The following is a 15,689-nucleotide window of genomic DNA, read 5'->3' on the forward strand; positions in this document are numbered from 1 at the left end:
GGAACTGTTCCTAACCAGGTCCTGTCAGCCTGGACCTCAGCAAACTGGGAATACAGCGGTGTGGACAGCAGTCCATTTATTCCTGTGGAAGAGAGATGAGCAACTTGAAGCTTACTACTACATTTTAAGAGCAAACCAAGTCACCCGTAATCCACATTATATTCCTGAGGGGAAGAGAGAACGAGAGAGAGAGAGATTGATTGATTCATTGATTGATTGATTTTAGGAAGGATGCTAAAACAGTGTTTCATTTTCCCTCCCCCTCCCATTCCTCAATTCTTTTCAGAAAAAAACATACCCTGCAATGTAAAAATTCCCAGAAATGTTCCAATTCTGTTGAGGAGAAAAAAGGGTACTTCGGAAAATATGACTGAGGGCACTTCTACACTGTTGGCACTTCCATTTCCCAATCCCTCTAAAACAATCTGAAGACAATATGTAATTATGTCTACACCACAGACTCAGATATGCTGAGAACAAAAAGCAAAAATCATTACTTTCCTTCAAATTGCCAAAATCCTACAGCACCAACCTCCCCCAACTCCACATCATATAAAAGGGAAGTACAATAAATCACCTGCACATGCAAGACACACCCACACACACTTCTTGTGTGCTCATATGCCTGTCCACAAAAAAGTCTCTATAGATCATATGAGAGGGCAGGGCTGAAAAACTGCCAAGCCACCATTCCCTTTGAAAGAGTTGCTAACATGATTGTAGCTTAGGCACTGGGAAGTGAGATGAGATAAATGTTTCCTCAAATGGGAAAACAGTTCGGCCTGCAGTACCACAGCACCTCAGGGAACAAACTAGTTTCTGAACTGTTTGACATACAACATTGCTGAGCTGAAAATAAATGGAACAGAGATGACATCGTGGAATCTCAGGGCCATGGAACCAATCAGAAAAGAGCAAGTGGAAATGCTGTCTCTGTCTCTGTCTTTTTTTTTTTTAAGTTGTTACGCAACACAAATAAACTATTTACAGTCAATTCCTTTTTAAAAATGGTTTTGGGTATGTCACAATGTGATGACTTATTTTGGATTTAGTGATATTATATGAAAAAAGATGGCTGCTTTTAACAAAGTTGCTGGGAAATAAGATCTGCTACTATCTGTCAAAATTCCCATCACTATTCTTAAAACTGATTTTAAGAAGCAGATATCCAGCTGCCAAACACAGTTCCTCTTCTCTGCATTGCCTGTGGAAATGCAGAAATTGCTGATCTTTAACTCCTAGTATCTTTCACCACTGTCCATGACTCCAAGGGAATGCTAGTAGTTGTAGTTCAGTGACATCTGGAATGCCAAAGATTACATTCTCCTGATGAGAGAAAGGACCAATTTCATGTTATGTGGAAATTTCCATCAGCATTTTCTTTTCCAATGGAAAGAAACCACGAGTGGCTTATGTCTGCATGCCTTTTCCATTACATGATGAAAAGCCGGGGGGGGGGGGTGGAGAGAGAGATTTGGAGAAGTAAAGAAAAAGCCTAAGGCAAGCAGAGACCTACCCCAAATTGGCCCTTATTGGGATACTGGCTTCCTGGCTGATATTTGTTTTTGAAAAATACAATGTCAGCACCACAACTGATGGGAGAGGAGAGGAAAAGGACAGACTATTGAGGACTGAAGAGCAAAATGTCAAATAACAAGCAAGTAGCAGATATGATTAGGGATGGGGTTTTTATTTATTTTATTTACACAATTTATTAGCTGCCCATCTCACTTTTTCCAAGCCACTCTGGATGGCATACAACAGGGTTATAAAACAATCAATAAATACATTAAAAAGTATAAAAATATAAAAAACAAAACTAAAACAAAAAAGTAATAGAGAAGAGAGGTTAAAAATAATGGAGCCACCTCATTAGATCACCTGTCCCCTGGGATCCCCAGGCACAACAGATCTTAAGGGACCTTCGGAAACCCAACAGTGATGAGGCCAACCTCACCTCAGGGGGAAGAAGATTCCACAGCACAGGCACCACAGCAGAAAAGGCCTGCCACCTAGAGCCCGCCAAATGTAGCTCCCTAGGCGTTGGGACCCGTAACATTTCCTCTCTGCCGGATCTGGTAGGACGGACAGATGAAATTGGGGACAGGCAGTCCCTCACGTAACCTGGGCTCATGCTATGAAAGGCTTTAAAGGTCAACACCAGCATCTTGAACTGGCCCTGGAAACAAACTGGTAACCAATGCAGCTCACAAAGCAGAGGTGTGACGTGTTCTACCAGAAGCACACATAACTGCTCGTGCCACTGCATTTTGCACCAGCTGACGTTTCTGGGCAGCCCCATGTAGAGTGCATTGCAGTAGACTAACTGGGAGGTGATCAGGGCATGAGTGACTGTGAGAAGGTCCCCCTGATCCAGGAATGGGTGCAACTGGTACACAATATGAAGTTGTGCACAGGCCCTTCTAGCCATGACTGCCACATGCTCATCAAGCAGGAGTCATGAATCCAGGAGGACCCCAAAATTGTGTACAGGGTCTGTTTGAGGCAGTGTTGTTCATCCATTGTCATTGATGAAGACCTCAACACCATTAGTCATGTTAAAACTAAAAGTGGTGTGTCCGAAGATGACCAGTCAACTCCTTTTTGGGGAACTGTTTGGGTATGTGCTCATTTGGGATACAGATGACATGACCTGCCCCCTGGGTCTGTGCGCTCATCAGTAGTGTGTGGATTGATGGTAGACTTGCTTTAGAGAGAACTTCAGCGTCTGGTACTTTATCTAGCCATTTGATGCCTAATATTCTGCAAAGACAAGTCATGTGGAAATGGTTGAGCTGTCTTGCATGCCTTCAATACACAGTCCACATTTCACAGGCACACAGAAGGGTAGTGAGTATCACAGCTCTGTAGACCTTCAATTTTGTTGCTAGACTAATTGCTCGACATTCCCACACAGTGGAATGCAGTCTACCAAAAGCAAAACTTGCCTTTGCTATTCTGCCATTAACTTCTGTATCAATGATCACTACTCAGGAGAGGGTGCTGCCAAGGTATTTGAACTGGTCCACTGCCTGTAGTTTCTACCTTTTGATTTTGATTTTGGGTTCTGTGTATGATGCATGAGGAGCAGGCTGGGGCATGACTTAGGTCTTTTGAATATTGATAGTGAGTCCAAAGTTGTCACAAGCCGTAGAGAATTTGTCCATACTGACTTGCATTTCTGGCTCTGAGCCAGCATTCAGGGCGCAGTCATCGGCAAAGAGGAAGTCTCTCAGAACAGTTTCCTTCACTTGGGTAATAGCTTGAAGTCTCCTTAGGTTGAAGGGCTTCCCATCCACTCTGTGCTTGAGGCTGATTCCAGCATCACTGTCCTGAAAGGCATCATTCAGCATGGCAGTAAATATCATGGTGAATAATGTGGGTGCAAGCACACAGCCCTGTTTAACACCACTGGTGACTGGGAATGCCTTAGAGAATTCTCCACCATCCAACACTCTGGCTACCATGCCATCATGGAATTGGCATACCATCTGAATGAATTTGGTGGGGCAGCCGAACTTTGACATGATCCTCAACAGGCCTTGTCGGCTGACAGTATGAAAGACTTTCATGCGGTCAACAAAGGTTGTATAGAATTCATGATTTTGCTCCTGACACTTCTCCTGAAGTTAGCACATGGCAGAAATCATGTCAATAATCCCACGATCTCTGCGGAAGCCACACTGTGACTCTGGCAGCAAGCCGAAATCCATATAAGTGACCAGACGATTTAGCAGAACTCTTGCAAGGGTTTTTTCTGCAATGGAGAGCAGCAAGATTCCTCGGTGGTTGTTGCATACTTGTTGATTACCATTCCTCTTGTAGAGGCATATGATGGATGCATCATTAACTTCCTGAGGAATGGATCAGATATGATTAGACATAGCTTAATTATGGAAGCGCTAAGTTGAACTGAGTCTCATTTAAAAAGAAGGCATGGCAAAACCAAAAACTGAGTTTAAGTACTATCCACCCATCTTTGAGTTAGTATAAAGCCACAATGGAATAACATTTGTTGCTCCCATGGCCAATTCCTATCCTGCCTGCATTGCCCCTGTTATTGTGGTTGTTTTCAAACAAAATTTACTGAATCACAACCAGCACTTTTGCTTAAGATTTCTCTCCCTTTCCTTTCCTTTCTTTATATAAGCAACAATGCTGAATTCTAGATTTTAGGGCTATGCATGATATTGCAACTGGAGGCAAAAAGATGCTTCTGAGAGTTTATGCCATTCAGGGGGCATTTATTGGCAGCTCCATAAAGTAGCTGCATTTTTTGCTAGTCTGGTGTGCCGGTTCTCCCCAGTGAGATCCCAGGAAAAATGCATTTCCTATTCGATATTGTCAACATAAGGAGGAAAACATCATATTAACACCAGTACACCTAAAGACAGCTTCAGCTTGTTTCATTCCTGGGACATTGCTATGGAGATAATGTCCTGGTGCAGGTGGGAAAGGCCCATAGTAAACAAAAAATAAGATGTCAAAAACATTTCATCAAGTGCATAGGATGGGTTTTACTTTGCAGGGGGGATCACAATTTATGCAAATCTATTCTGTGGCTTTTGGTTTTGTGCCAGTGTAATTGAATAATCACTTTTAGATGTCTAACCAGTTTTATCCTATTATAAGCAAAGTTCATTTGCAGTTTAGAAGAAAGGTTCAATTTCTAAGCTTGTGTAATCTTGGAGCTGGCGTAATCATGGATCTGATTGGAACTTATTTTAGTTAAAATACAGTCAAAGGCAAAAATAGCCTTATCTAATCCCTACAATTGTGATGAAGACAAACATCCACATAAATGTTTTATAGAAAGATACATTGTTGTAAACAGAGCCCATCCTCTCCGAATGTACCACCCTGTGCTCTCTTGAAGTGTCTTTAGAGTTCTGCATGAGGCACTGCCTGCCTACAGAATGTGTGAGATGAATGGTTCGAGGCTTCTTATCTTCATATGATAGATGCCTAGTACAGTGTTTCCCAATTGGATTCAGGGTATTTGCAAACAAAATATTGGTAGTCGGAGGTATTATAAAAGTGAAATTGAGAGCTAAGCTATAGAATCGTGAGCCATAAAATTGACAAAGGTCATCTGAACGATCACATCCAACGCTCTGCTCGGTGCGGGAATCCAAATTAAAGTATCCTAGACCAGTGTTGTCCAAACTTGGCCACTTTAAGATGAGTGGACTTCAACTCCCAGAATTCCCCAGTCAGCCAGAATTCTGGGAGTTGAAGTCCACTCATCTTAAAGTGGCCAAGTTTGGACAACACTGTCCTAGACAAAGAGCTGCCTATCCGCTGCTTGAACCCAGCCCACAAAGGGGAGCCCATCACCACTCTGGACAGCTGAGTCATCTCATATTACTGTCAATCTATTTCAGTGATTGATCCTAAATTTGATATAGTGTGTGTGTCAGTGTGTGATAATAGTAAATAAAGAAAAAGTCCATCTGTCCTGTCAGCTTCCTGAACACCATTCCTGAAGGCATAAAAGAAAAGAACTAGTTGGGAACGTCAGTATTCCACCTCTGTTTATAACAATAGAGTAAACCCTTGATGTTAATAGACTATACAGAAGGAGAGATATCTGTTTAAGCTGAATGTCCATTAAACTGAGGATTTACCCCAATGCTAGGCACAGGAACAAATAAGGCAAGATAGATGCGTGTCCCTCTCTCCTCTCCTCCTCTCAGCAGCTCCCACTGTAGCATATCCCACGAGCCCACCCATCCCATAAACCACTGCCACTGCTTCTGTTGTCCCAGTGTGGTTTATTCTACTGGCCCACCCTCCCCACAACTTCCCAGTGTCTTCCCTTCCCTTTCTTCCCTGCCCTCAGACACTGCTGTTATCCAGCACAGCATATCCCAGTTCAGCAGATTTTGTCCATTAAATCCAAAGTTTGCTGAACTGAGAGCTGTTAAATAAAGGAATTACTCTGCTGTTTATAAACAGATTTCAAGTTTTAAAACGCCTCACACACATAATCTTAACAACTTTTCAGTAGCCTTATAAGGTAGGGCAGTGTTTTATGTCCTGTACAAATGATGGAGAATTATATTTCTAAGAAAAAGATGGTCTCCTGTTACTTAATTAGGCAGGATGAAACATACAGATGAAGCATGCTTTGGCCATCAGATATTCTAAACCCAGGATCATGCACTTCTTCCTTTCTTTTCTGGACTCCCTTGCTTGATTTTGACACCATTTGCCATTATATCAGAATTAATAAAATCTGTTCTATGTTTTCTCTCCAGCTGGGACATACATTTTAAAAAACTGGGTTATCAGTGCTTCTTCTGAGGAGTTTCCTGATATTTCTGGTTTTAAAATGAGGTTGCATAGAATAATTGATTGATTGTTTATATTTTTCACCAGGCCATTTTTGTGGAATTTAGCACTGTACCTTTTAAGTACAGGAACCTTTTGGAAAAGGAATTTAACCATTGTATCAAAACATTGTATTTCAGTAGATATTAATTTCGGCCTCCCAAATTGGAAGCCCCTCACAAATAGCAAAGAAGGCGGCCATTTTGCATTTCCTTGAAGTCCAAACACATCAGACTACATCATTTTTCTGGAAAGAACACTACTACAGCAACTGTGGCCCTTCCTCCCAAAAGAATTTTGTATTACCGTTATTCCTGAAATATAACTGAAACAAAGCAATCATTTTCAGTGTGAATGAAGTGACACTTGGCATACTGTAGGATATACAAATGGCAACTACCTTTCAGGTTGCAGTCACCATAGCCCAGTCCTGGAGATAGATAGGCAAGAAGACATAAACCTCAAGGATTTTCCATAAGTGTAGAGCCTGTCATATATTGATGCCAACCCTAGTTTGTCAACACAAGAAAGACAATAAATTGAAGCATGCATGTCTGGAGCTCACAGTCAACAAAACAGGCTTGGAAACTCCATCTGAAGTAGCCCAGGGAACTTCTCGCTGGGGTGACATTTGAACAAGGGTCTTCTGAGTTCCTAGAATTTGGCCCATTCTGGACTACCTTCCCCTTATACCTCCAATAGTCTACTGGAAAAGTGGCACTTGTGTCATTATAAGAGCTCTCCCTTCCTTAATATTCATCTGCATCATGTAAACAGATCATCGTGTAAACAGAGCCTTGACATTAACATGAGAATAGGGTGGGCCTTTTGTTAAAGGAAAAAGGAGAAACCAAAGAAGGCAACCAAGAAGCGTGCCAAGTTTACATTCCTGAGAGGGCAGTCGTTTTCCTGTAGAGTTTGTAGGAAGGGGACCAGTGCTTTCTGCCTGATAACACTAATTCTGTAGAGAGGAAGTTGGGAAGCAGTATTTATCTTCTGTTTAAACGTCAATTATTTTAGTTTATTTGGTTGTTATATTTACTTAACAAGAAGCTAAAAATGAGCCTGTATGCCCTGGCTGAGCTGAAAAATATATGTTTTTATATACAAAAAGGGACAGAAGCACATATGTCCTCTTTTTCTATATACACAGAACTTCCCTGTCATGCTTGTCCAGAGAATAATGAAGACTGCATGTAGGGTAGTTTGGTATCAAGAGAACTGAGGGAGCAATTACATTTCTCTGCTGTACCTAGTGATTGCCCCTTTAAAAGTCTTCTCAGAACTTTTGAGCCAAAATAGTATTTCTGCACTGACATTTTTTATCATCATGAATTTAAACATTTACTGTGCTATGCCCACTTCATTCAGATCCTTTGTAACAATTTTAATCCTTTATAGCTAAAAACTTGTATGGCTTGGAATCCAGGCACATCATTGACAGCCCACTACCAGTGATTAGGTGAATAGGGAACTAGTTGCAGAGTCCTCTCTTTGGAATAAAGCACGCTCATCAGTTGAGGGGCTTTGGTGGGGGAGAGAACAGGGTTTTAATTTTCTGTCTGTTTTAAGTAAAACAACCAAAACAAAACTCTGCCAGTACTTCAGACAGCAACAGAGGTGAAGTCAGAGCAACCTAGAACTGTTCCTCTTTTCGTCACAAAGGCCCAAAGGGAATGATGTTGCATCCGGACAGTAGGGACTGTCTTTTTCTGCAGCAATTTGAAGTGTCTTCCCCTGTCAAGAATGAAGGCAACCTGAGCATTCTCAACTGTATGCTCCATAAACCTGACTGAAATGGGTCTAGAGCATGCTGGCTGGGGAATTCTGGGAGTTGACGTCCATGCATCTTCAAACTGCCAAGGTTGAGGAACACTGGTCTAGATAATCCACTTCTTCCAGGGTTCTCACCAACTGTAGACTGACTGCCTTCTCAACAGCTTTGCCTAAAAAGGGAAAGTTGGAGATAGGATTATACTTAACTAAAAGTGTTGGGTCCAGGGATGGCCTCCTAAGGAGGAGGCACACTACTGCCTCCTTCAAGGGAGAAGGTACCACTCTGTCCCTCAAAGAGGCCAACACCACAGCATGGATTCAACCCACAGGACACCTCCCTGGCTGCTTTCACAAGTCAGGAGGTGGCCAAGTCCAGTGAACAGGTGGCCAAACTGACAGCACAGAGAATCCTGGCCACTTCCTCAGTAGTCATCAGTACAAACTCATCTCAGATTGTACCACAACACCAGGCCCAGGCACCTGAGCTGGACTGCCCAGTCAGATTCCAAGTCAGAGTGGATCTAAGTGACTTTATCTATCAGATAGCCAAAATATTCCTCATAGTGGCCTTGTAGATGATCCTGGGGGCCCTCCCTGACCAGTAGAGACTGGATCACCCTGAACAGGTTCTATGTAATATAATCCATTTCACTGTAGAATAAAGTATTCTGTTAGAATAAACCTACTGTTAGAATTATAAGGTGGGTTAGATATACTGATAATGTCTCTCCTAAATGCTAGGCTGTTCAGTAATTACACAATTTAGTGCACAAATCATCTTTCATTTTATCCTCACATGAAACTGACCAAGATGTCACCAAAGAGCTCATGACTGAAGGAAGCTTTAAGCTTTCACTGGTTCTCAGTGATAATATAATATAATGCTGGGTAAGGCTCTGATTTGGGACTTGATTCAGCCACGAACCCATGCATCATATGTAGTACTAAGGACTTTACAATGCATTGTGGGGAATGCATTGCAATTCTGCTGAATTGCCACCATTTTTGCACCAAGCTAGTTAGGATCAGGGTGCAGGTTGTCAGAAGTCTGTTTCTGTCATTCACTCATGTCCACAACAACCACCTTTTATTCCTGGTGCTGGAGATGTGTCTGAAGGAGCCCCCACCAGCTAGCAATGCTTATTCCACCCAGAAGAAACTGGAGAAGCAATCTTTTAGATCTCTCCTTTCCTCTACATCACAGCTGTTAGGATCTCCCTAGCTATTCTTCATATGGGAACAATAACCACCTTCTCTAAAATTGTATAATGTTTCATTGTACAAAGCTCAGAGCCCAATAGTGCCATTTCTTTTAAGTAGCTATGTGCTTAGGCACTACTTTTGTTGCGTCTTATTTCCCCGTGTCAGAGCTCCTAAGCTTTTTCAGGACTCTTAGTTCAGCCTGTGTTGGAAGTCTTTTTAAAAAACCATTATTTATCCATTTGTTGGTACAGTTTTCACCTGCCAGTATATAGCAAATAAACGATGTATTTTTTCAAGCCCTTTGACATCACAGAAATGCACAATTGCTTCCATTGTTCTAAATATAATATATTACATTGCTTAACATTATTATCACTGCTGTGCAGTTTGGGAGGCTTAAATTTTCAGAAACCATAAACTGACAGCCCCTGGCCCAAATCTGTCCTCTGAAAAGTACCATCTGAATTGCCAGTTTAGGTTCAAAAATGAAGGATGGAGAAACAGCAGTTAAGTTCACATGATTGCCAGCAATCTGCCTTTGGAACTACTAAAAACTTGGCTCACCTTCCACCTTAGTTTGACTCTTAGAAAAGTTAATTGCCAGCAGACATAGATAGGATTGGCAGAAAAGGAGCACATTTATTTCTATATTATAAGATATCAGCCTACCCAGGATAGGCCCTACCAGTAGGCAGAATGAGACGGTTGCAACAGAAGCATGCATGAGTCAGATGGTAAAATGTATGGAAGGATAGAGTTGTGGCTGACGTGTACTCTGTCCACAAATATACTACCCAATCCACTATATGACAGAGAAGACTTATCTGTTGTGAGTGTTGAAGAAATATTCAGCTGGCTCTTTAGTCATATACTGAATGTGAACAAGGCATGGGTAGAATAGCTATCTTTTTGCCTCAGGCAACAAAATGTTTTGGACCAACCCCATAATATTGCTATGTTTAAATCAGTGCTATATTTGATAGACCCCCTTGCATACTTTTATCATTATGGGGAGGAACAAGCCATTTAAAGAATGTTCAACTTAGTTTGGATGGTAAGGTTTTTGAATGGCAAAAACCTCAGCCACTTTATTTGTCAGAAAAAGTCCTCAGTGGCTTCATTTTTAAGATAATGCCTCAAGCTTCTCTTCACCACATCTTGAAGATTAATTTGTTCTTTGGGGATCTTTTCATCCCCAAACCAGAATTTACTAAAATAGCTGGGATGAATAGTTTGTCACAGCACTAGTTGGAAGTCAACAAACGCCCAGAACATAGCTCTGCTGCAGTGGAGCTCCCTCCATCCTCTCTTCTTTGGTTTGTATAGCATTATGGTAAAGAATCCATCCACCTGCCAAAGAGTAATACTGTAGAGATCTTCTCAGTTTGAGGTGGGGGTGGGGGCTGGTTGCCTTACAGAGTTGCAAGGGAAGTTGCTTTGATCAGATCAGAAGCATTGTGGGAAAGACATTGAATGCCTTCCACTCATACCATTTTTCTAATCTAATCCCACCAACAAAGGCATACACAAATGCTATAAACCCTAGAGGACACCTAATCACTTGAAACAGCCAACTCTAATTGTTGTTGTTGTTGTTCCAGGGATAATGGCAGCTTTGACGGTGATGATGATGATTTTATTTAAATTTATCATCACCGCCCACACCTATAGACCATGATGGTTTTTAGACTTGAGAAACAGAAGGAGATATGAAAACCATGTGTCCCGGCACTAATATTCCAGCGAAAATTGGTGCTCCCTACAGCTGCTTTAAGTAAAAAGAACCTTGGGAAATTCAGTATTGTATATCCCCCATTAGCTCTAAATATGGACTCCCATATTAGCTCTAAATATCTTTCAGCACTAAAACATTGTCTCTCTAGATGCCTCATAAGAAATGCAACTTTCATGCCTGACAAAGTTAAATCACCAAAATATCTTAATATTTCTCGAAGACCAAAAGCCAGCATTTTGTTCCCATGCAAAGTCAAGCAAAGAATTTATCGGAAGGAGTTGATACAATTCTGTTTTAGTCACACACTCATCCAATCATTTCCCCCCAAATATTTCTATATCAAAAACATTTTTTATAAAGTAGAAATCTATCAGGATTTCTAGACAGACAAGCAGGCTTAATGGTAATGCTAGAAACTTATTTAATATAATGTGCCTTTGAAAATACAGTAAGATTTCCTTTTTAAAAAGGTATGCACATAGACAAAGCAAAAGAGCGTGAACTTTACTACTGGAGATTAAAAGCTCCATCCCAGTAAAACTTATGTCAACAGTTTATTATGATACTTGATATGTTGTTCTATAAATAATACAAATAACTGTTCTTATGTAACAGTCATTTCTATTCATGTGCCCGTGGAAAAGCTTCTCATTGCAAAAATCTTTTTAAGTCCCTCCTTCAGCAGCAGAAATTTGTTGGTGGAGGAAATATTATTGAACTAAAAACTATTTGTTTCTTCCTTTTGAGGATACTCTTGAGAGCACAGCTGAGATATTATTCTTTTTCTTTTTTTAGCCTGGGATAGTATGGTGGGAACAATATACTTTTGGTAACTTAATCCCTCACTACTTTGTAAGTTTGGTTTTACCAACGTGCAACTTGGATCAAGGAAGAGGAAAGGGTAATGGCACTGTAGTGCTTCACTGTAACAAGATTTTTGTTTTCTTATTGTGTTTTCCTAGGAGGATGGGGCATTTGGCAGAAGAGTATCTGTTGAATGAAAAAAAAAAAAAGGCATCCAAAATACCTTCTCTTTTTCATACTAGTGGTTCAGAAAGAGGCTCAGAAATGTGCAGATTCACATCCATTTGGAATGTTATTTCAGAGTTGGCATTCTTCCTCAGAAGTGTTTAAAAAATTACAATACAAACTCATTAGACAGAATGAGGTACGGAGTGCTTTCACATATCCATACGAAGGAAAAGATACTTTCAAAGTCAAGATCCATCCAATGTAGCTTGTGATTTAGTGGTGGGTCAAGGTTCTCCCTTAACTTCTAGGTGATTCACTTTTATATATATAATCTCTTTACCTTTTTTCTGAGAACTTTGATGAGGCCTCTATCAGGGAACATCCTCTGGTGTTAAGAGTTTCCCTTGATAATTGATAATTAATCAAGATGAATGGATATGCATGTTCATTTCAGTCTTGATTCAGGTCCACTTATAGGAGAGAGACAGCTTTGGTCACCTTGATGGATTATCTGTGCTGGGAATTAGACAAGGAGAATGTAATTCTGTTAGTTCTGCTGGATTTCTTAGTGCTCAGCCATGGTATTCTACTGGTCCATCCTCCCGAAATGAAACCGAATAATATTGTGCTGCAATGGTTTTAACATTTCCCCAAAGGCAGTTTCAGAAGGTAGTGTTGGATAGATTCTATTTGACACCTTGACCACTGCTATATGGTATCCCACAAAGTTCTAGTATGTTTCCATGTAACTGAATATCAGCATGAAACCATTCGGGAAGTTTGTATGTTTTGTTTTCAGTACTTTTTTCGTCCATTATAAATTGGGGTAAAATAAGCATAGTACAAAATATCTGGGTACTCTAGTTTATGTAGGGCCACCTCCCCTAACTTGATGCTATAGAAATGTGTTGGATTCCAATTCCTGCCATCCCCAGCCACTGTGACCTTTGACATCCTCCTAGAGAATGGCAAGCTAGAGAAAGCGGTCCAAGATAATCTTGCTCATGAAACCCAGTTAGTATGTATTTTTTTTCATCATTTGTATTCATTTCATTTACAAGATAACACTCATTTGGCGTTTTATCTATGTGAACTGAAAATACCTGAATAGCACAGGCAATGGTATGTCTGTTAAGTTAAAGTAAACTTTTCAACTGAGATGAATGTAAACTCAACAACGTCTATAGATAAATATGGCTCCTGAAGACATGACTGATCTTACTTTTTTAAGCATTCAGCCATTGAACTTGATCAGACTGTAGTTTAATAGTCTCGTACCATTGTTTCATTGTTTTTATTCCCTTGTAAATTATTTCCCTTGTGAATTTTATTAAAGGAATAAAATTCACAAGGGAAGAAGAAATCAACAACACACTACCCTTCCTAGATATACTCATCAGCAGAGGAAATGATAGCAAATTAGAAACACAAGTCTATCGAAAAACAACCCACACTAACCAAGTGCTCAATTACCAAAGTAACAACCCAGCCTTCCACAAAAGGAGCTGTGTAAGAACATTATTCAGATGAGCCCAAATGCACTGCAGCAACCCAGAACAGCAGAAAAAGGAAACAGATCGCCTATACATCTTCCAACAAAATGGATACCCATACAATGTTATCAAAAAGTGCCTGACCACTCAACCCACTACAGCACAACCAACACAAGCTATGAAAAGGATAACACTGCCATACATCAGAAACATCTCAGAAACAAGCAACAGACTATTACAACCACACAGTATCACCGTAGCACACAAACCAAAAAGCCCTCCTAAACATATTAAGTAAACCAAAAGACACAGTAGCCCAAGAAGAAAAAACAGGAATCATACAGTGCAAGGACTGTAACAGCCACTATGCAGGACAGACAGGCAGAAGACTAGCAGAGCGCATCCATGAACACCAACTAGCTGTCAGAAGACACAATGAAAACTCCTTAATCTCACAACATATTGACAAACTCATCGTTCCAACTGGGAAACTGTGAGCATCTTAGACCAAGCTAAATCCAAAAAAAGAAGGAAATTTCTGAAAGCTTGGCACTCAGACACATCAGCCATCAATAGGCGTGTAGAGATAAACCACATTTACACACCATTCAAAAGAGACAATAAGAAAGCTAAGAAGGAAACAAAAAGACCCCAAACACATCCTCTCCAGCAACCTACACCCAGATAAACAGGGATTGACAACAGACAACGATCAAGCAGAAAACAATATTCTAATCAAGGAACTACCAAGGAGACAATCAAGCAAACAAACAATTAGAAAATAATACCCTAATCACAGAACTATCAAGGAGAAAACCACACCCCCACCAACACTGGCAGGGCAAGCTACTGTATATAAACAGGGAGCAAACCGCACACTCACTAGTACTGATGATACCTAGTCAGCTAATGAAACATCTGCAATCAAACAACTAAACTCAGAGAGCACCAAGGACTCTACAGAAGAATGGATTCAACTAAATATCAGTTTATCCTTGAAGCTAATATCCTACATCCAGTGAAGAAATTAAAATTGAAAAGAGATTGGATATTTCATAAGACAACAATCTGAAATATATATCAACCATGAAATAGTTACAGGAAAGATAAATAAATATTTTGGAGTGGCCTTCCCAACCTAAGATTTTATTGCTATTGAGGATCTGTGGGAAGACCTCGAATATGCAGTGGATGCAAGGAGATCTGAGAATATTTCTAAGCTAGAAGAGTTCTGCAAGAAAGAAGGGGAAAAAACAATCATAAGCAAGAATAGAAAAATTCTAAGGGTGCTACAGGAAATGTTTGGAAGCTATTATTTCTACCAAAGGAAGTGTTAGAAAGTGCTAACTGAAAGGTTATTCAAAATTTGGCATCAGCCATATTCATTGTTTTATTTAAAATCTGTAAAGAACTGTGCATAAATAGAAAGAATGCATTCAAATTTACAGAAAGATGTTTAACTTATACCATGTAGAGATTGTGTCAGCTTCTGTTTCCTTAGGGATTCCTTGAAGTACATGGTTTGACCAGGCATGCTACATTTTTGTGTACAACTGCACCCTCCCAGTTAACAGAATACTTGGCTGTTCCTTTGAGCAGGTTCCAGGAAGCTTTTAGCTCATTAAATTCTAACATCTCCAAAGTGCTAAACAAATCTCAACCTTCTGATGAAACTATTTGTTGGTGTGTGTGTGTGTTTGTGATTACAACAATGATAAGTAGGTTCCTTTCCCCCCCCCCCCCCCCAAAGGCAGTTCTGTTGTTTGATTCCAATTTTTCCAGGACATCAGCTGCTGATTTTCTAACTTCAGAAGGAAGGCTTTAAAGAATAATGAAATTACATTTCCATTGGCAGTTGCTTTTATAGGATCTGCAATTGCTCATTGCTTAAACCCACAGACATGGCAAAGATGGTCATACCAAATATCCATGTAAAACTGGAGCTGGTCCTATATTCCCCTTATTTTATCTATCAACATAGTTCTCTAATCTAGAGAAGCTTCTTTAGTGAATTAGTTTTTAGTGCTTTCCTATAAGAATCTTGTGGGATTTTTAGTTATTTACTTAATTTACACATAAATGAGCATGTAAGATTAATAAGCATTTAAAATCTATCATATTAATTTCTGCATATTAGTGATAAATACATTTTATTTATAGAAGAGATGGAAAAATCA

The 15,689-nt window shown here is 40.1% G+C and overlaps 1 protein-coding gene across 3 annotated transcripts in view; it reads left to right on the plus strand.

Annotated features, from left to right (window-relative positions):
• PRKCE (protein kinase C epsilon) overlaps positions 1 to 15,689 on the plus strand; it is a 321,985-nt gene that overhangs the window by 275,565 nt on the left and 30,731 nt on the right. The gene's annotated exons all lie outside the window — the stretch shown is intronic.

The sequence above is a fragment of the Python bivittatus genome, unplaced genomic scaffold (genome assembly GCF_059951505.1).
Source record: "Python bivittatus isolate LINGU-HERP-01145 unplaced genomic scaffold, Pbiv_v1 ctg000020_np1212, whole genome shotgun sequence".
Lineage (NCBI taxonomy): Eukaryota > Metazoa > Chordata > Lepidosauria > Squamata > Pythonidae > Python > Python bivittatus.